Consider the following 22,169-nt stretch of genomic DNA (forward strand, 5'->3'; position numbering starts at 1 on the left):
TCGCTTGCGCGGTGATCTGTATAAAAAGATTTTATGATAAACAGATCGGCGCATCTCTCTTATTAGATTCGCGGAACTAGAGCAATATTATTTGTTTTGTCTTTGAATCAGCCGTATTTGAAATATGCCATCGTTAGGATCGGTTCAGCTGGTCTGAAATATGTCAGAAATATACAATTATAAGTATTGACTAAATTCTCAAAGACAATCTTCTCACATCACATCGTTCTTGTTTAAACTCAACAGAGACTCGTGCGCAGTAAAAACAAAAAGAATTTTTATATGAAAAATTTTTCCGAATGTAATGTTTATAAATCTCGTGAATAAGGCTCGCAAACAGTTTATATTTAGATGATTTCAGAATATTTTCATTTTCTTTATTCTATGCATTCTATTCAGTTATTTTATCACATGTTTTATCATTTCTAATTCTATATCTTTTTATTTTCATAATCATATTTTTTTTCGAAATTCTTTTAATTTGCATTTTTATATTATTGAAAAAAATAATACTCGATTCATTTTTATTTGTCTTTAAATCTATTAAGCGATTTTGAATCTCTCATTATATCCCACTGTAATTTCTTAATTTTGTTATCTAATTTTCATTTACGTTCTTTTAAAATTTCTAAATATGTTTTATGCATAATTTAAATATATTTAAATGCATATAATTAAAATATGATTTTATCAAATATCAAATACATAAATATTCACGATATCTTATGATGTAATAAATAATTTGTTTTATTGAAAAATTGCCGTTATTATTGTTTCATCTCAATATTTTTGTCATTTTCAATAAATTTACATCTTATTGTTTCAATTTGTATCTATTTTTTTCTTTTTTTTTTTTTGCTGTTCCATTCTGTTACAGTGAATTCCACTTTTATTCCTTAATTCTTTAAATAATTTATTGATTCATCATTAATATACTTCTTTTCTTTATATTCTATAGCTAATTAAATGGCTTTTAATTAAATTAATTAAACTTTTTTTTAAACGTCATTATATATTTTTAACGTTTTTACATACTTTCGATTATATGCTTATAATTGAATTTCAATACATCCATTAAAATCATTAATGGATATGTATTTTTTTTATTGCTTGAATTTATTTGTATCGCATTATAATACATCAAAGTGCATTATATCGAGTAAAGTTCTTAAATTTATTTGATATTTTTATTCTTTTTTTGAATGTCATATCATAGTTTTCAATTTATGTTTAACATTAATCTTTTTTAATTATTCTGCACATAATAATCCGAATTCTTTTTTTCTAATTTTCTGTACTACTAGGAATGTATGCAATTATTTTTGATTGTGCATTTAATATGTTAACGTTTTGTTCATTCATATATTTATAAATTATAAATTATTTGATCTAATTTATATAAATAGTTATTGCAATTATTTCACTATTTTTTATTATTGCATTTATTATCACTAAACTTTATTTCGAAATGATCATCAATCATTTTTTTAACTGATAGTTAATTTTCGTATAATATTATACATATGTTATATATTTTACTGTAATAATGTAATAATAATTCTTCCTACATTGAATTTATTTAAATATTTAATACTACTTATATCTTCTAATGTGTGATCGTTTTAATACTTGTTGCACTATTCATAGAAAATAAAAAATTTTTTATTTTATTTGTCACGTGATTTATTCTTTTTGAATCATATTATTCATTTGACGATTATATACGAATTTGCATTAAAAAAAAATTCATTGTTATTATCTTTTTCTTTATTTATTTATCTTTTCTTTCTTTTGCTTTCAGATTTTATATTTTCTCTTTTACAAAAATAATTTTAGCTCGAATGAATTTTCTTTTCTTGGATTAGAACTAATTTGTAATTTCTATACTATATAAAAATATGGTAACTTGTTTCAGATAATTCTATCTATGATATTCGTTCTTTATTTTTTCTTTAATTTAGCATTGAAAAAAAATTTTAATTTTTGTTCGAGTTTGTTTTTAAAAATATTTATTAAATAATTATAAGATTCCGATAAATTATACAGCATTATCATGAAAAAATATATCATTGATAACTTCTTCAATTACTTCTAACTGATTATATAAGTCGATTATATTTTTTTATATTTCCGAGAGTTTTAGATTTTGAATATTTTTAAAGAAAATAACGAATCTTACTTTGATAGATTCTTAATTTTTACAGTGCAATCTAAACCTCTTTTTCTTTATTGGCTATGAAAATATACACAATATCTTTCATCAAGAAACTGTGGTTTTAATTGTTATTTTTGATTAGGATTCATTCATTTTAATATCTCTAATCGATTTTGATTAATAAAATCCTATACTTTTTTTTATTTAATAACAATTCTATTTTATAATCTATGATTGATAATGATTGGTTATTTCCATTTTCTTTAAAGTTTATAATTTTTTATATACTTCTTGAATTGTATACTATATAATAATATTATAATATATAAGAAATTGAATTTTAATTAAACATTTTACCGAGTTCTATGGTAATCTCTTGAAAATAAAAGTTTTTTTTAAATTCTCTTTTAATATCTTTATTTTTTGTTTTTGTGTGTAGATCGACGAATGGTATTTACGAAAGCAAATAGAATAACAAAGATAGTTCTTTCACATTAATTTTTTTTCATAATATCGGATGATATTGTCAATACATTTAATTCTTACTTTTAAATACATTAAAATGTGACCAATTAATATAAATAAATATTTGATATTTAAGAAAATTTTTAAATTATTATATTATAATCTATCTTGTAATTTTCCTATCATTTTTGATGATGAAATTTCAAATACAGAAATAAACAATGCTCTTTGTGCGCAATTTTAGTATAAATAAATAGCAATATAATAATAATACAATAGTAAATAATAATATTTTGAGAATATACCATGAATATTAATAACAATAACAAAAATATTAATTATTATATCTTTATAAAATTTGATTTGCTCATTTTTCTTTTTAGAAAATAAAGACTATTCTATTTTGTTTTTGACTTCATTTTCAACAATCAACATGTTCTTTAAATTGCAAGGTATGTTTGATGATTTTACAGCAATATATAAAATTTTGTAATTTTGTAATATTATTTAATAAAGATACCTCAAATAATAGGTAACTCTCAATATTTTTAATATTTTCTATTATCTATGACTATAAAGAATTATATGTAATATCATATATATTAAGCAAATTGCATATAAAATTAAGTAAATTATAAATATAATAGGAATATTATTAATATACTCATATTAATTTTTATCAACGATTATTATTAAATGTTCTATTAATTTAAATAACAATTCAACATATTTTAAGATTTATAAACATCATTTGACAAATTTTCATTTATATTATATTGGCATAAAATTGACAAAAGATGAAATTAATATTTTTAGATATTTTTAAGAATCACAAAATAATTTTAAAAACATAAAATTAAATATCTTTTAAAATTAATAAATTTAATAAATCAATTAGATATAACATAAAATTTTAGTATTCCCGAATTTAAGTTCTTTGATCCTTTGAATCGTGATTATATTTAGCGATATCGGTTCTTTATCGATCAATGATTGATATAGAAACAGAATTTACTTAATTTTTTATATAAATACTTTAATATAATACTTCAATATAATCTTCTATTCGATTAATAATTTTAATAAGTAATCTTAATCTTAATACAATAAACTATTGCCATTTTTGCATAATATTTAAAAAAAACATTTAATATTTTAATACGAAAAAGTGAAATTTTAATCTCTTCCAATTGATGATAAATTTTTTATAAAAAATTAACAAAAACATATTGTGAAAAAAAATTATAAAATCTTTTTAATAGAAACGAATATTATAAGACACGATGTATTCTTTATGTAAAATATTTTCGAAAAATTTAATATAATATAATAGATATAAAAATGAACAATACTGATACTGAACAGTATAAATACTGATATTTATATTATATTACACTATTCTGATATTTTTAAGTTATATTCGAATATGCAAAATTATGTATACGTTATGTATACGTTAAAAATTATGTTTAGGGTTACCTATTTTTTGATTGTATGTATCATTTTCTGATTGTATAAAGATTTACACAATCTTTACACAATCAAATAAATTAGAAAGTTTTTTTATATATTTGTTTTCTGAAAGAAAAGTTTCATTATAGAAAGAAAATTTATAGATTTCTTTTTGTATCATTCAAATATTTAGAATTTTTCTCCTATTATTATCTATAAGTTATTGATAAAAATAATATTGATGTTATTTTATTTTCTTTTTTTTATCTATTAAAGGCACATTCATTGTGAGATCCTTAAATTTTCACATGAACTTAATCAAGCATATACTTATCAAATTCTATTAGACTCAATAGTGGAATTTTTATTAGTACTTTATAATTTATATTTTTATTTAAAATCATTCAACATAGAACCATTATCAAATAAGAAATTATAGGATGTTTAATATGGACTTTTCTCAATTTAACAAAAATTATTTTTAAATAAATAATCATTGTACTAATTTGTATCGTGAGGTAAAACTATACTTATTTACATATATAAAGAAAAATTAATATAAAAATATGTATATAATACTAGAATTTTATAGGTACAAATAACAGCACATTTACTTCGACAATTGGAAATTTGCTATTTAGATTAATATTAATTCTATTAGAGATGAGATAAGATCCATTTATAAATATTAAACTTGAATTTAGTATGATTTACTTCTGCCAAAGTAATTTTATATTCCTCTCTTTTTATTAATTTTCATAATTTTGATATATATAAAAATAACCATTTTGAGTGTTTTCTTCACACATAATGAGTGAATAGCTTTAATTTTTTAATCATTTATCAAATACTTTTGATATTATATTATTGAGTTCAGTTTATATTAGTTTATGTTAATAAATTTTTTGTCGTTGACTTTACATTGGTTTATGCAGATGATTTATAAAATTAATTATAAGATTTATTTTCTGATATAATATAATCTAAAAACTATTTATCAATTAAACATAGATTTGCTATAAATTTTGCAAATAATAATCTTTTCATATATTGCAATATATTTCACGGGCAAAAGTTTCTTACATCAATAGCAACATTGAAGAAAATTTTATATCTTCAAAAAAAATATCAATCTGTAAATTAACATTCATTAAAAAAAGTCATTTCGTACTATTCTAAAAGGAATTATTTTGTAAATAATATTTTGTAAATATTCTATTTAAAAAAAAAATGATATTCTCTATATAAATACTTTAAATAAAATGAATCAGAGAAAAATATATTTATAATCTATGGTTTCTTTGAAATTTTTATTTTTTGTAATGAATACTATATGAGATAAAAAAAATTTGAAAATCATAAATCAATTCTGCAATTATTTCTTTAATCTTTTATCGATTTAGAACTATCTGAAGATAAGAAATTATTTTTCAAAGCTGTGACAAATAATTTTTAAACATTATTTGCATGATGCAGTTATGATAATTTATAATTGCACACAAATAAATATATAATAATAGTAATAATAAATAATAATATATACAACATATATATGATAAATATATATGTTTATAAAAATATAAGACATTTTGAAGATTGGATATAAAAATGAAGATAATTCATATATATCTAAGATTTAATTTAGTTGTAAGCATTTTAAGTTTACATTATATAAAATAAAATAGTTGAAGAACGAAAACTTTCAACTAGATGCAGTAGTAATGTCTCTCATATATATATAGCAATATCACTTACATAGAACTTCTTAACAAAAAGTAAATATATATAATATAAATAATTCTTTTAAATGTATATAGAAATGAATATTTCTAAGTTTTAGTAAAATGTAATATACAATGATCATAAATATTATTATGAAATATATTTATCATTAAAAAAAATTTTATGATTTTTAATTATGCAAATTTACATAATTTGTTATTTAACTTATTTAAGATTTATTTCAAAAATATTTAGATCTAGTACGATGATTATATAACTTCGTTTACTGAGTAAATAAAAATGTGATACGTTACTATTGCGCATCTTTTATTTTATCAGTATTCTATCTAACACAAAATTAAAATTAAGATTTCTAAAACCTTTGCGAAACATTTATAATTAAATTTTGTATTAACTGAGTAATAATAATCAAATTTCAAATTGGAATATATTAACAAATAAATATTTATAAAATATTATACAATTAAATATAAGAATTAGAAGGAAATTGCATTATATCCTCGATATGTTTATATCGTCATTTTATTATAAATTTATAAGATGAAATATTACTATTTTCAAATATATTTTAGGTGTTACATTTTTTTGAAATTAGATTATTATAACCAGCCTGCAATATGTGTGATAGTTTGAGGGAGTCGAAAGTTTATGTCTCAATTTTAATGATTATAATGATTGTGATCATAATTATTTTAAATTCATTTTTCCAGATATTTACATAAAATTATGGCCCCAGCTATTATTGAATCTTTGACTATTTATTTACGACCGTGTGTTGCAGTTTGCTGTCAATATTAATGTATAATCGTTTATTTACTGTCCGTCTACTTTGCAATTATCCGGTAATAAAGGTGTTTATATATAGTATAGTAACATATATATATATATATATATATATGTACTATATATATATAACTAAATATATGTTGAAATAAAACTAATATCACATTTATTTTATTTGCAAAATTTTAAATATATAAAATACAAAAATAATCTATAAAAGTTCAAAATTATAATAACTGGAATTTCCAATAATAATATTAATTTATTTATTTCACTAATATTATTACATTGTTCATTGCAATTTCGAAGGATTTATAAAATATCTAGTTTCTATTAATACATATTGAAAATGATATTAATTGATCCATTATGTAAACAAGAGAAATGTTAATATTTTAATACATATTTTATATATATATATATATAAAATAAACAGGTTTCTATATAATAGCAATCATTTTTTGTAATTATTGTAAAATGAATACCAACTATATATGCAGAAAATAATTATATATATCGGTATACAATAGACTCCTGTAATCGCAAAGAGACCGGATAGTGGAAGTTTCGTATAATAAAACAATTACTTTCTTTTGCATTAAACATTATTTATTCAAATAGAAATGAAAAAAATTAATAGTTTCTTTCAACATCTAAGGATCCTATATCTTTTAGCAGGCAAGTCACATAAATGTTTTACAAGCAGCTGCGTAAGGAATTACATTTCTGTTGCGCCTCAAACCATCGAATCTATATTCTGTATATAATTTTCAATATTGCCTTTCTGTTTTTAATATCTGTGATTCCAGATTTCCCAACATCATATATTCTTGCTAATTTGTTGCACTTTTACCACTTTCAAGATTTTTAACTATTTTGTATTTCTTTTGTTGAATAGTGAAAACTACGTTTTCGATTACTTGCTGTTGTGATATGTTGTCGTTCTCTGCTTCAGAATTGATATGATTACATTTGATCGGTTGAATACACGAAAGTATTTATTATATTTATTATATTTATTATATTTATTATATTTATATTTGTTATTATGTTTGTAATTGTGTTATTGTGTTTATAATTTAAGTATAATTAAGTATATTATATTTAAACATTGCTACCAAACGTTGTACGGAAAACATACGAATAATGGAACGTCCGTATATTAAGATATTCGGATAATAGAAAGTATAGATATGAGAATCTTTGTATTATTATATTACTGTACCAAAAATTATTTTCCCAAATTTTGTTCTCTATATATAAGAATATCGAAATTAAAGAGAAGATACCTTTCTACAATTATTTTAAATAACCTTTTTTAATGTAATTGGATAAGTTTTATTTTTTAAATTATTCGCAAAAGATTTTGATATTGTATAATTGAATTTTGCCCATTTATATGAATATAATAATATCTTTCTTATGTTGCATATTCTTCTACAATATAAAACATATTATATTACATATAAATTGTAAAGTTCATATTTTTAAATATAATTAATAAATTAATAAAGTAATTAATAAATTTAATTTGTAAATACAATTGAATAAATAATTAGATGAATAATTATTACAGTATAAGCAATCAAATTTTAATTTAACTTAATTAAAATTAATTCATAAGACTATAAAACAAAAATTTTTATTTCATTACATTATTTTAATTGTTAGATTTTATTGAATTTGAGTTGAATAAATTAAATTAAAATAAACTATCAAAATATCAAGATACATATTTAACTATGTTCAAAAATTGAGAAATTCAACATTTTATTTATAATTTATTAAACTATGAAAAAAATATTATAATCGCATACATTATAGATGATTATAGATGATTTCTTCGGATCGGTAGAGATCCCTTAAAAAAAAATAATTACAAAGTTGATTTTATATGTAATTTTTAATATCAATTTTTTGTTTTTCTTTGTTACAAAAAACAATAATCTAAAATGAATCATCAGTTATAAATGTGTCGTTTTTTTAAAAAAAAGAGAATACTTATATTTTAATAATACTCTTGTTTATAGAATGTTTTTATTGTGAGACACATATTTATAGAATATATTTCTTTGTATGTTACAAATTTAAAAGATGATTTTTTATTAAATATGTATTTACAAAATAAATGAATTTTCTTAATTCTAATTTTAAAATCTGCATCTAGTTCTATTGATAAAAGAGAACTTCCTGAGTTCATTATATATATCGTAATAAAAGAAACATGTTATATACAAGATTTTTAATACCAGTTCAATGCAATCTTTAATAACCAAATTATTTATATCAAGTTTGCTTCGCATTAAAAAAAAAATATCGCCATTTTATGTTGATTGTGTTCACATTTTAAAAATTTATATGTTATTGTTTGATTAAAATCTGTGATGAAAATCCATGAACATATTCTAATTTTTGTCATAAAATTTATTATATAGAAACTTTGTCACCATAGATATAATAAAATTGTGCAATCTTGCATGTAGTAATCTCTTAATGTATTATAATATTATATTATATTATGATATATACATATTATATATATATATATATATATATATATATATATTATATATATATATTATATTATAATATTATATAAATATTATATAAATATTATATATATATATATTATATATATTATATATACCTATATATATAATATATATATATTATATATATATATTATAACGTATTATAATATGAGCATAGAAATTTTTTTTCAATAGAATATTTAATTATAAATAATATTAAGAAATAGATTTGAAAATTCTAAAAATCATTAAATAGTTTAAAAAAAAATATATTAAAAATAATATTTATAAAAAAATGTATAATATAATATAAAATATAATATAAAAAAATTATTTTGTAAATGAGCAATTTATAAAAAAAGAGATATTCTATAAATAAAATGAATTTAAATAAACATAAAATTAAAAAACAGTACGTTTATGACCCAATTTTTTTTTAATCTTTTGGTAATGCATATTATATAATAGAATAAAAAAATATTTTGATTTTGAAAATTGTGCTCCAATTCAATTTTGATAATTATTTTTAATGATTGTTCCACTGAAAATGCAATATTATATCGCAAGACCAATGATCAAATGTCAAATCAACAATTAAAATGACAAATAATTTTTCATAATTTTTCTTTATATGCAGAATTCAATAATATATAAAAAATATATAAAAATAATCTTTCATAAAAGTAAATCAAAATAAACTTTAACATAATTGATATATTAATATACATCTTGTCTCGTTTCTAATGGAATTATTTAAGTAGCAAATATCTAATTCTCGAAGCAAATATAATAATTATTTCTAATTATAAAATCTTAATATTACATATGAATCTATATATTTTGTATATAATATAAAAAATATAATAATTTTATTTCACGATAGAAGTTAATATAGTAGTTATTTATAAAAATAATTTTTGTAGAATGTAAAAGAGCCTATATAAAATATCTTATAATTTTTTTATTTGACGTTTTCTTTGACGCTTCTAACAAGTTTGACGATGTTTCTAATTTATTATAAATGAATACGAAATACATATTTCTTAAATAAATTTGGAGAAAAAATATGTACTATATTATACTCTGTGCTTATACAAACATACAATAATAACGCTCATCATATTTTAATAAAGGGTGTTTCAAAATTCATGCAAGATTTGAATTTTATGCCATTTGTGCGGTTAAGTATTGTCAAAAAGACAGAAAAAGAAAAAGACAGCGAGACAGCTGATAGTTTAGTTAGGATTATTAAAAATGAAACATTATCCGAAAAAATAACGCGTTTTCATTGTTGAGCAATTATAAATTATTTTAAAAATTTTAAAAATAATAAAGGTTTGACAGCTATAGTTCGAACAAAATCATTTTTGATTGATGATGAGAGAATTGTCGTATTTGGAGTTCAAAAAATCCACCAGTAATTATTAAGAAACAAATGCATTCAAAACTTGTCACTATTTGATGCGGATTTTGGGCTAGAGACATCATCGAACCATTCTTCTTCGAAAATGCGGCTGATTAGGCAATAACAGTTAATGGTGCTCGTTATCGCGACATGATAATCCAGTTTTTTTGTATCTGATATAAATTGCAAGATATGGATATGGATGACATATGGTTTCAACAAGCAGTCCCAAAAACAATTCAATTACTGTAAAAATCATTTTCTGATCGTAATTTCCCGTTTTGGTAATCAAAATTAGCCATCCAGATCGTGCGACTTAACGATTGAACTTTTTTCTTAGGATTTTTTGAAGTCTAAAATTTATATCGACAACCCCACGATCACCCACATCTTGAAGGAGAAAATTGAATGCTGTATCAATGAAATTCAGACATTATACAAAACGATCATGGAAAATTTCACCAGAAGAGTGGATATGTGCCAGCAAAAGCGTGGAGATCATTTATGCGATATGCTATTCCGTACATAATCCCATACTGTACACTTTATGAATCAATAAATGAAAAATACATGAAAAATTTACAATTTTTAATTGTAAATCTATATTTTCAATCAAAATTACTTCTTGCATGAATTTTGGGATATCTTTTATATACGCATATACTTAAAATAATACCAATATAAATTTGATGCATTAACATTTACAATTTTTTATATTTATTGTATTATATTATTCATAAAAATATTTCTCGAATATAATCGTATTTCTTGTTCGTTTTGATTAAAATGTTGTACTTTTTCACGAAATTGTTTGCAATTATTTCAAAATTTACTTTTAGATTATATTATATTAATAATATCTATAGCTATCCACTATATGAAACGATCTATATTTCTTCTCTATATTAAATAGTATTATTTTACAAAATTACAGAATTCTATATATTGCTATGTATCAAATACCTTGTAATTTGAAGAATATGTTGAAAAAAATAGTCTTTATTATAAGAATTCATTATAATTATAAGTTTGCATTTTATGTTATATATTAATTTCGTCTGTACTTGATAATTGATGTATTTCTTTTAATAATTTTTTTTATCTTATTCAAATTATTTGTCTTATTCAAAAATTTTTCAATGATTACAAAGATTAAAAAAATAATATGGTTTTAAAATAAATACATTGTTATGAGTAAATATAAACTAATTCATATGAATAAAAAGATTTTAAAAAATTCTATTTCCATAATATAATATGCAAAAAAAAAAAAAATAAGAAAAAGAAATGAAAGAACAAAAGTTTTTTCTTGTAAATTTTGTTGAAAAAAAAATTCTTTCAGAAGAATTTTAGTATTTTATATGTAGAAAAATATAAATTCGATGTGTGATTTTAATATCCTTATATATATTTTTTTATATTTCTTATTATATATATATATATATATATTTATATATATATATATATATATTTATTTATTGATTTTAATCCATTAATAAGTTCTGTATTACGACAATATGATAAAATTTTATTACAGTTATGGTCTTATTTCAGAAATTTTTCTATCCTATTTTTTTGTAATTATTGTCATTATAGAACGGCGATTACAAATCATCGGCGACACAAACCATCGTTGATTTTCATTAATTCGATGAGAATCTAAAAATAAAAAAATTCATTTAAAATTTTATTAATATATATATATATATATATGTATCAATGTAAAAATTAAAAAAAATATTAATAATTTACTTGTCATTGTATACATATTTTTTTATAATAGTAAATCGAGAGATACATTTACTTTGTATATATATTACAATATTACTATATGTATTATATATTTATATTATTATATATATTTATAATATTATATTACATTATAATATATATTCAGTTTATTTCAACAAGTCCGAACTTATAAAATAATTTCAAGTATCGTTATTTGGACGATATTTCTACATTCGCAATATAGAAATATATACATATATCTTTTTCATACTTTTCATATTTTTAATAATTTTTATTAATCATATTTAATTAACATTTCAGAACTTTCTTAACTTTCATAAATATTTCTTGGCAATATCAGAAAACTCATTTATTATCAGTCTAGTTTTGAGCAAGTTTAAATATTGAAAACTATATATTACGAGTGTCGTCAGACCATGTTTATTATTAACACGTTATTTTTGTGAAATATTCATTCATTTGTATTCATCAGAATTTTGGATAATTTTAATTAAATGATATAGTTTCTACACTGTGCCATAAATCTTGAACTTGCCAAAATATTTTATTGATAATGTATCAGATTGTTATCTATTAAAATATTCATTCTCAAAAAAGAAAAAAATTCGAAAAAATAGAATTATCATTTACACATATTAAATCTTCTTGTCTTTTCAATATAACACATAAAGAGATGAATAGAATAAATGGACAAAAGATCTTAAATGTATCAAAACTTTTCTTTTTGGATAAATTTAAAATTAGCGTCAAATTCACACTTCAAATTCAATTCATTCATAGTCATTCGAAAAACAAAACACAATTCGCAAAATAAAATGCAAAACAATGCATTTATTTAGTGACAGTAAAATATGATTTATATGAGTTCACGAAGAAAAATGAAGTCATCAAAAAATACAATATAGTTATATTACATAATCTCAAAAATATCACAAGAATATTATAATCTAAGTGATTATCTGTAACATCGAATTTGCTCCAATTAAACATTATTTCCAAAAATCGTTATTTGGATGTAATTGAAGTGAGATTGAAGCATTACTGACAAAGTTTCATTTATCATTTCTGTTTAAATAGATTCTATAATTTTTTAACGTTATGAATTTTTAATTTTTCCTAATTATAAAATTTTTTTATCAGAATATTAGATTATTGATGCAATATTGAAATAAAAATATAATTTAATATAAAAAATTTATAATATAAGATTATATTTTTATCTCAAAATCAATTACAAACTCTTTAAATAATTTTATATTAAGGATAGTGCACATATAGAAATATATTTTGCTAAATAAGAATCCTTATTTTTTATTAAGGTCATAAATGATAATAAATAGTTGTAAATGAAATGATTTAATATGAATCACTGTAATCAAATCATTTCTATGAAAAATAATGATTATTCTATGAAAAAATAGAAAACTTATTATTTTAAAAAATTTAAATATCATAACATAGCAAAATTAAAATTTATTAAAAATTGTATCGAAAAATGAAGCATTAGATATTTATGTAGTATCAATATTTTATGTTAATGATAAGAAAAAATTTAATCAAATGAACATAACAATTATAATAATTATTGATTTAGAAGAAAATAAAAAGTCATGTTGTAATAATTTCTGATATTTAATTTGTCAGACTCTGCATTCACTCAAAAGTCACATTTCAAATTAAATCAATAATATATTTGATATTGTTTATAAAATTGACAAAATAAAGATAACTATAACGTAATAAAAATATTTGATATTATTTATAATACTGATAGAAAATGAGAAAACTACTTTTTTGAGGAGATATCATTATTAATATACATTCTCAAAAAAAAAAATGATTTAAATGATTAAAAAATTTCGAGTGAATTCATTGTCATTACAAACATTAAATCCTTATTGATAACATTGAAAATTTCATCTTTTTTCTTATAAAAAAATTTATAATCAGAAAAAGTTAGAAATCATATTGTAAAATTTAAAAAAATACATAAAATTCTCTTGAATTAAATAATAAAAATAATTTAATTATTAGTATTAGTAATTATCAGTTTAATAACTAATTACGAATATTTGTGATTTCTTAATAACAAACAATCAAAAATAAAAGAAAATAATTATATATTAAATACTAAATGTAAGAATATTAAAATTACACATTAATCACAGTCCAAAAAGTACAAAATTTAAGAAAATACTCCTCAATCTTTATTTAAAAAGAAATTTCTTGTTTTTTTTTTTGTATCACATTATAAAATATATACCAACAATTTTTCAATATTTGTTTCATTTTCGTAAAAATATTAAGAAGAAATAAGTTAAATAAATAATTATATACTGTTATAGAATTTAAAGTTCACTGAAATTTTATTTGTGATTTTATTATTGAATATTGCCAGCAATATTACAATTTCATAATTGATACCTTTTTTTTTTCAATACATTTATTTGAAATGTTTTGTAGATAGATATTATGCAATTATTATAATTAAATATATTCATTTAGCTCATACTAAACATTTTTATTTATTGGTTTCACTACCCAACAAGTAAATAATTGTAAAAAAAATATATTCAACTTTTTAATTTGAAATATAGGATTTTGTAAATTTCATATAGTCAGATTAAATGTCATTCAACGATTTATTTGTGGATTTGAATAAAATGATATAAAAGATTTATCTATTAATTTTTTTAATTTGCCTATTGAAGAAAACGTATTACATAATAAAGTTTGCTATAATTTTTTCGCAATAAATTGTTATGTAACAGATATTTTATAATAGAGTTCACAAAAATTTTATATAAATAATGTATGAAAAATACAAGATTATTATTTCATTGATACATTGCAATATTATAATGTAAATGTATCACACTAAAAAGCTTTATTGTCATTTCATTCTATCTGAAATGGTTATAATGGTCAATCATTATGGTAAATATATAGTCATTATGGAACATATAAGAATTTTTCCATTATTTTGATATTTAGAATTTATCGTCCAAGAATATTTTTTATAAACATTGTATATATGTATATGTATATATTTAGATTTTTTTCATTTAACTCAGATATTTTGTACACTATAATAATTATATATTAAAATAAATTATTTTTTCTATTTTGATCTTATTTAGATTGTTCGTTTTATATTTTGATTTTATTCAAAATTTTTTTTCATTTTTATAAAATATTGAAGAAAATGCTATAAATAAGTATATACATATACAAAAGAAATTGGTAAGAATTAATATTTCTGAAAAAAATTGCATAAATGAAATTAAATAAATTTTTTTGATCTTTTTACACATTTACATTTAATATTCTATTTTTAATAAAAACAAATATAAATTTTTTAAATTTAACCAAAAAATGTGTTTAAAAAAGATTTTTTCATAAACAGTGTAAAATGTCTCAAGCGTTTTCACTTATCAGAAGATCGATAAATTTGTGAGAAGCATGAAAAACAAAATAGTTTATTTTCTAAAAATTTCATAATAAAACATGTTTGTTCGAATGCTTATACTAGCACATTATATGAGCTACTATTTGAAATATATTTGATATTAAATCCAATGCTTTTGGTTTCGAATATAAAATTTTAAAGCAAGATTTTTATTTTCTATATATACTCTCAATACTTATATTATTTTCATTTATCTTAACAGAAACGTACAATATGACAAATATCATAATTATGATTTATCGAAATTAATAAATATTTCGTTAATAATTTTTCTTCTTCAGTTCGTAGATCTTATGAAATTTGAATAAGAAACTATTATTTTTATATTTAATTATATATCCAGATAATGTTATTCTATTAATTTTATATATTTAAGCTTTTGTTCTTATTAATTTATTTTCATTAATAACTTTCAATATAGCATTTTTAATATATGATTAAGTGAATTTATTCGACAATTTTTAAATTTCAATTCAAACGACATTTATTAAAATATATAAATCATTATTCCTTTATATAAGAATATTTATTGAATAGATTATGCAAAATTAAATTATTTTAGAAAGGTATAATATATGTACCAAATTTTCCTTGACTATATGCCTCATATCTCTCTAAATATAGAATTTTAAAATAGTAATTATAACAATATTTAATTTTACTGAAACTAACAAAAGTTGGCATATAATATTGTATTTTCGTATAAAATTAATAATATTTTATAAAAATCATTATATATATCGTTATATAATGATAAAAATCTTATATAAATAAAATAAATATTTATATTTTTCAGCACTAAAAATAATTTCTTTAATAAAATAAGATAGTTTTAGATAATAAAATTATTTAAAGTAATCATAACTTAATATAATCTACACAAATATATAATAAGATATAAAGTGATATGATATAATCTACGCTTCTTTTTATTTTTAACGTGGGAAATATAAAAATGTTTCAAATCTGCCTATATGTCAATTTTCAGTCTCTTCTAAATATATGATATATGAATTTTTTCAAACTTTTTTTTTTCATTCCAAAAACTATATCGAATACAAATAATCTCCATTTATTCGATTTACTATAATTTGAATATAACTTATCATAAAAACATAATAATAATATCAAATTCATTCATTTTCATTATAACTTCTTTTTTAAAATTTAATGTTGGTGATTATATTTTTAATAGATTATCAATGCTATCTCAAACAAATATAAAACTATTCGTTTAAAAATTTAATTCATCTTTTAATTTTTAGTACTATAATTGTAACTTATTTGATTATAAAGGACGTCCCAAAATTCATGCAAGAAGTAATTTTGAGAAAAGAGGTTTGTAATTAAAAATTGTAAATTTTTTATTGATCCATGAAATATACAGTATAGGATTATGTATGGAATAGCATATCGGATAAACGGTCTTCACGCACATTTTGCTGGCACATACACACGCTTTTATTGAAATTTTCCATGATTGTTTTGTATAAATGTGGCTGAATTTCATTGGTACAGCGTTCAATTTTCTCCTTCAAGGAGTAGGTGGGCTTGTCGGCCATAATATAAACTTTAAACTTCAAAAATCCCAAGAAAAAAGTTAAATCGCACGATTTGGCTGGCCAATTCTGATTAAAAACGGGAAATTATGACCAGGAAATAACTCATGTAGTAATTGTTTTTCGGGCTGTATCGTCTTATTGAAACCATATCGTTCATTTCCATATCTTGCATTTTAAGCTGAAAAACTGGATTGTTATGTTGCGATAACGAGCACCATTAACTACTATTGTTTGATCAGCCTCATTTTCGATGAATATAAAATGGTTCGATGCTTCCAGTTCAAAATTCGCATCAGACAGTAATTGTGAATGCGAATTTATATGAAGGTAAATTGTTCAATAATTATTCGAATTATTCAATATTTATTATAATATTATTTCTTTCGTTGGCAACACTATCGCACAAATAGCGCAAAATTCAAATCTTGAATGAATTTTGGGACACCCTTTATTAATACAAATAACTTAGAGCAGTAATGTAAAAGTAGCCGTTTATATTTTATACTTTTGCAATTAAAATTATAAAGATAGAAATACTTTACTATAAGAGTAATTATCGATAAAATTAACGTGTATTCTAAATATTTAAAATATTCAATTTTTCAACAATATTTATTGTTAAATTATGTTAACTTTCGAGAGTTTTAGTTTTGAGAAGAAAAAACTATTTCACGTTAATTAATTTATTCAATTCCAAAACACTATATTCCTAACATCACATATACAATGTTCAAAATTTGAGTGGCAGCGTATTCGACTGTACCCTTCGTGTATAATCCGGGAAATTCGATTTTTGTGCTTTCCCTCGCACCTAATCGGCAACGTAAGTGATGATTTTCTATTCCGAGCTTATGAACATCTGCTTGAAACACCTTGAATCGAAAGGATTGATCGCATTCCATCTAAATATTATATCCTATTATATCCTATTATATCCTGTATAAATATCCTCCCTATCCTCATATTGGAAGAAGAGGATACTTCCGTTGTCTATGGCCAAGATAACCATTTTCTTCGGTTTCATGCCGAAATCATGAATCTTCTTACTTGTGAATTCATTTTAAGGTTCTTATCGAGAACGTATAATCTTAAGCTGCTGCTTAAATAAGTGAAAATTACAAGTATTGCCATCTGAATGTCCGAGAAGATAAAGGACGTTTCTCTTGATGTAATTCACGCAGACGATTTGAAATAGAACGACACACTGACCGGAAGTCATGCCGTAGACGAGGATGGCTTTCGAGGCTGTATCGAATACGTAGATGACTACACCTTTCTATCTTGGATACGTATTCTAAACGAGATGTGGAGGATCGATCAGTTCTTATTGGTTGCGAAAGAGAGAGAGAGAAAAAGGATTAATTAAGTTATTTCTATGTGAAGAATTTTAGAGAGCATTAAAGGATAATTCTAGGGAATATTGTGTATATAATTTTCAATGGCTTAAAAATTTTTTACCAAATTTGTGGAATATATATAATCGTGATTGTGGAATGTTCTAATTTAAAATGCAGAAATGTTAATAAGATTTTTTGTAATTAAATTTTTTTAAATATAATTTTTTTTAAATGTTTAGTTTGGCGGAATAAAAGTGTTAAGAACCGACACTAAGAAATGATTCTAAAGAAATCTGCAATAGTACAATAGCCAATAAATTTTTTAATACGTTTATATTGCAATATAATGTTATATTAATGTTATAATAAAGTATTCCAGTTTAGAATAAACAAGTATTATTTTCGTAATAAAAAAAATTTTTTGTAAGATATACCATTAATACAAAAAGGGACTCTTTTTCTTTTCACTTTAGTTTCACGTTTTCTCCATCTAAAAATCTATTTTGTGCATTATTTAAAAGTGATCGTAATTTTTATCAGTGATCTTGATTTCACAAAAGATAGCGATATCTTATTTTTCTTGTGCTAATATCAAGGAATTTTGCAGGATACTTGTGTACAAGTTCGTCCAACTATTTCAACATATCGAATATTCTAAACAACATTCTGAGGATCCCAGGTAAAGATCCCACGTTTTGCAGAATCATATAATTATAATATTTAAAATAATAATTATATAATTTATGAAATAATGTGCTAACTATATCATAACATATTATACTCCAGCCATATCGTAATTTTTTTTGATTCATATATAGAGTAAATATCTCATTAATGGTAATGATATATATTACGGGAGCATATTGGGTTTCTGGTATTCATGCTAACATTTTTGTTTTAAACGCCACAATTATGTCCAAAAGCATATATTAAAATTTTAATAAACAAATTTATAAAATAATAATTTTCAGAAATTACTATAAAATTATATAATAATTTTATAATTATACTATTTAAACTATAATTTCATAAAAATAATTATATAGTATATAAATTTATTTAAATATTAATATAATATAATGTAATATAATAAAAGAATAATAATAAAATAATTTACGAAACTTTTTTATTGATTATATTAGTTGATTTTTATAAATGTCTCAAATATCTTTATAAAATAACATAGTAAATAACATTAATAAACAAGAAGAATGAATCAATGTAAACAATTTAGGACTCAGTGAGAGAACTTCTTTTACAAAAATAATATTTCTCTGTTACTTCGTTATATATAAAAAAAATTATTTTTTTACATGAGAATTCATATTAATATTTACTTTTCATATTCTTCTTAATTTTGTTCATGTAAATAATTACATGATATACTTATAAACAAATATACTTATTAATAAAAAATTATATTTAATTAATTTTAAAAAATTCTTATTTTTTTTATAAATTATCAATTTCTTTTATTTTATGTTTCTTTTTGCTATATAGTATTGCAAATTTTAAAATGAATAGGTTTATCTATCGGCCTGTTTTTATAGTTTCCTTTGCATTTCATGATTATTGCGATACAAATAATCGTCGTATTATTCGAAATCGTATGTTTTCAACATAATTTTTCTTTAAGATCAATCGAATATTGCACGTGTCATTTTATTTATTTATCGACGAAGATACAAATTAATACGAAGAGTATAATTTTTTTTTAAAAAAATGTTTACTTCTAATTTTCTTTCAGATTAATTTTTCAAGTGTAATTAATTATGAATATTCTATATTATTAGATTCAATACGTAAAATACTTTCCAGGAAATCCCTCATCAAAATGTCATGCATTGTAATAAAATTTATGAGTCTTTTTTTGTTTATGAAGAATCGTGTTTTCTGTATGTTTTGATATTTTAATATTATGATTATGATATTTGTTTTGATTAATATTTAAATGATGTTTTAGGCATTAATTACTTGTCATATTCGCTTTCATTTTTAATTTTTTTTATTTTAAAGATTTTGTATACAGTCATTTTTCTTATATAATAAGAATTCTTGGAATTATCATAATGTTTTACTTTAATATTTTTATAGTATTACAGTTTTTATTTATGACTTTTAATAGCTTTATATTGATAAAAATTTTTGTTATTTTTTATAGAAATTTTTTTTTCAAAGAAATTTTATATAAGAATTTTATATTATTTCATAAGAAAAATTATGATCATGTATAGTACTAATTAATAATTAGTAATATTTTTTTTTTATATTTTGCGATTAATTCACGTCTCTTTTATTCTTTTTTATTTCACATCTAAATTTGGAGATATTCATTTTTAAATACTTTATATAACTATTCCATGTTACATCGTTATATTATATTATAGTATTATTATATTATTTTATAGTAGATACTTTTTTTCTTGGTCTTGGTGTAAAATTTATATAATCTAATCTTATTGTGTATGATTTGATTGAATAATATTTTTCATTATACTTTATTTAGGGATATTTAGGATATTTATTATTAGGGATATTTATTATTTCATCGATTGCATTTTGAAATTTTTTTTTGCATTTTAGAAGTTATCGATTATTTATGGCATAATTGAATTCTTGCAGTATTGCCATTGAATTTATTTTATTTTTTGTTTTAATGTCATTAATTTTGATTTATTTATTTCTTACTTTCAATATGAAAAATTAAAAATAATTTTGAATATTTTTATATTTTTGCAATATTTAAATAAAGTATTTATATATAGTGTAAAACTTGTAGAAATTGTAAGTATTACATAAAAATTACAGAAATAATAAATATTACATAAAAATTGCAGAAATTATATGAATTTCTGAATTATCATATCATATCATAATTATAACAATTCATTAAATTTTTTAATCGAACAGAATGTTATCATGAGTTAAAGACTTTTTATTCCACATTTCTGTAATGAATTTTATATTTTTCATAGCTTGTTTTAGATTATCTTAATTTCATCATGTATGGACAGAATATAAATCTGGATTAGCTATAGTATTAATTATATTGGATTTAAATATATATTGTAAATGTTCAAAAACAATGATTTTTAAAGATATTTTTTTTATGGCAAATAAAAAAATATTTGATTCTTTCAATCTCCTATTCGTTTTCCTTTTTTATTAAAAAAAATAATAAATAATAATTTCATTTGAGAATAAAAGATTGAGAATAGAAATATGATATTTACAATAATATTCATAATAATAAATTTTAAATAATTGCTTTACTTCTTTGTTACTTGCATTCAATTAATAATTGTCTTTCTTAAATTGTGTTTTTGTATTTGCTAGATATTTTTCAATTTACTTTTTAATTTAATTTTTTAGCTTAATTGTTTGCAAAATAGATTTTATAGATAAGATATTACAGATAAAACAAAAATATTTTTTAACGTTTGTCTGATGGCTAAATTATATTTGTAAAATTTATTTTCGCTGTTTGGGAATTTTTATGAGTATCTTGCATTTTT

The sequence above is a fragment of the Apis cerana genome, unplaced genomic scaffold (genome assembly GCF_029169275.1).
Source record: "Apis cerana isolate GH-2021 unplaced genomic scaffold, AcerK_1.0 Chr0_AcerK, whole genome shotgun sequence".
Classification (NCBI taxonomy): domain Eukaryota; kingdom Metazoa; phylum Arthropoda; class Insecta; order Hymenoptera; family Apidae; genus Apis; species Apis cerana.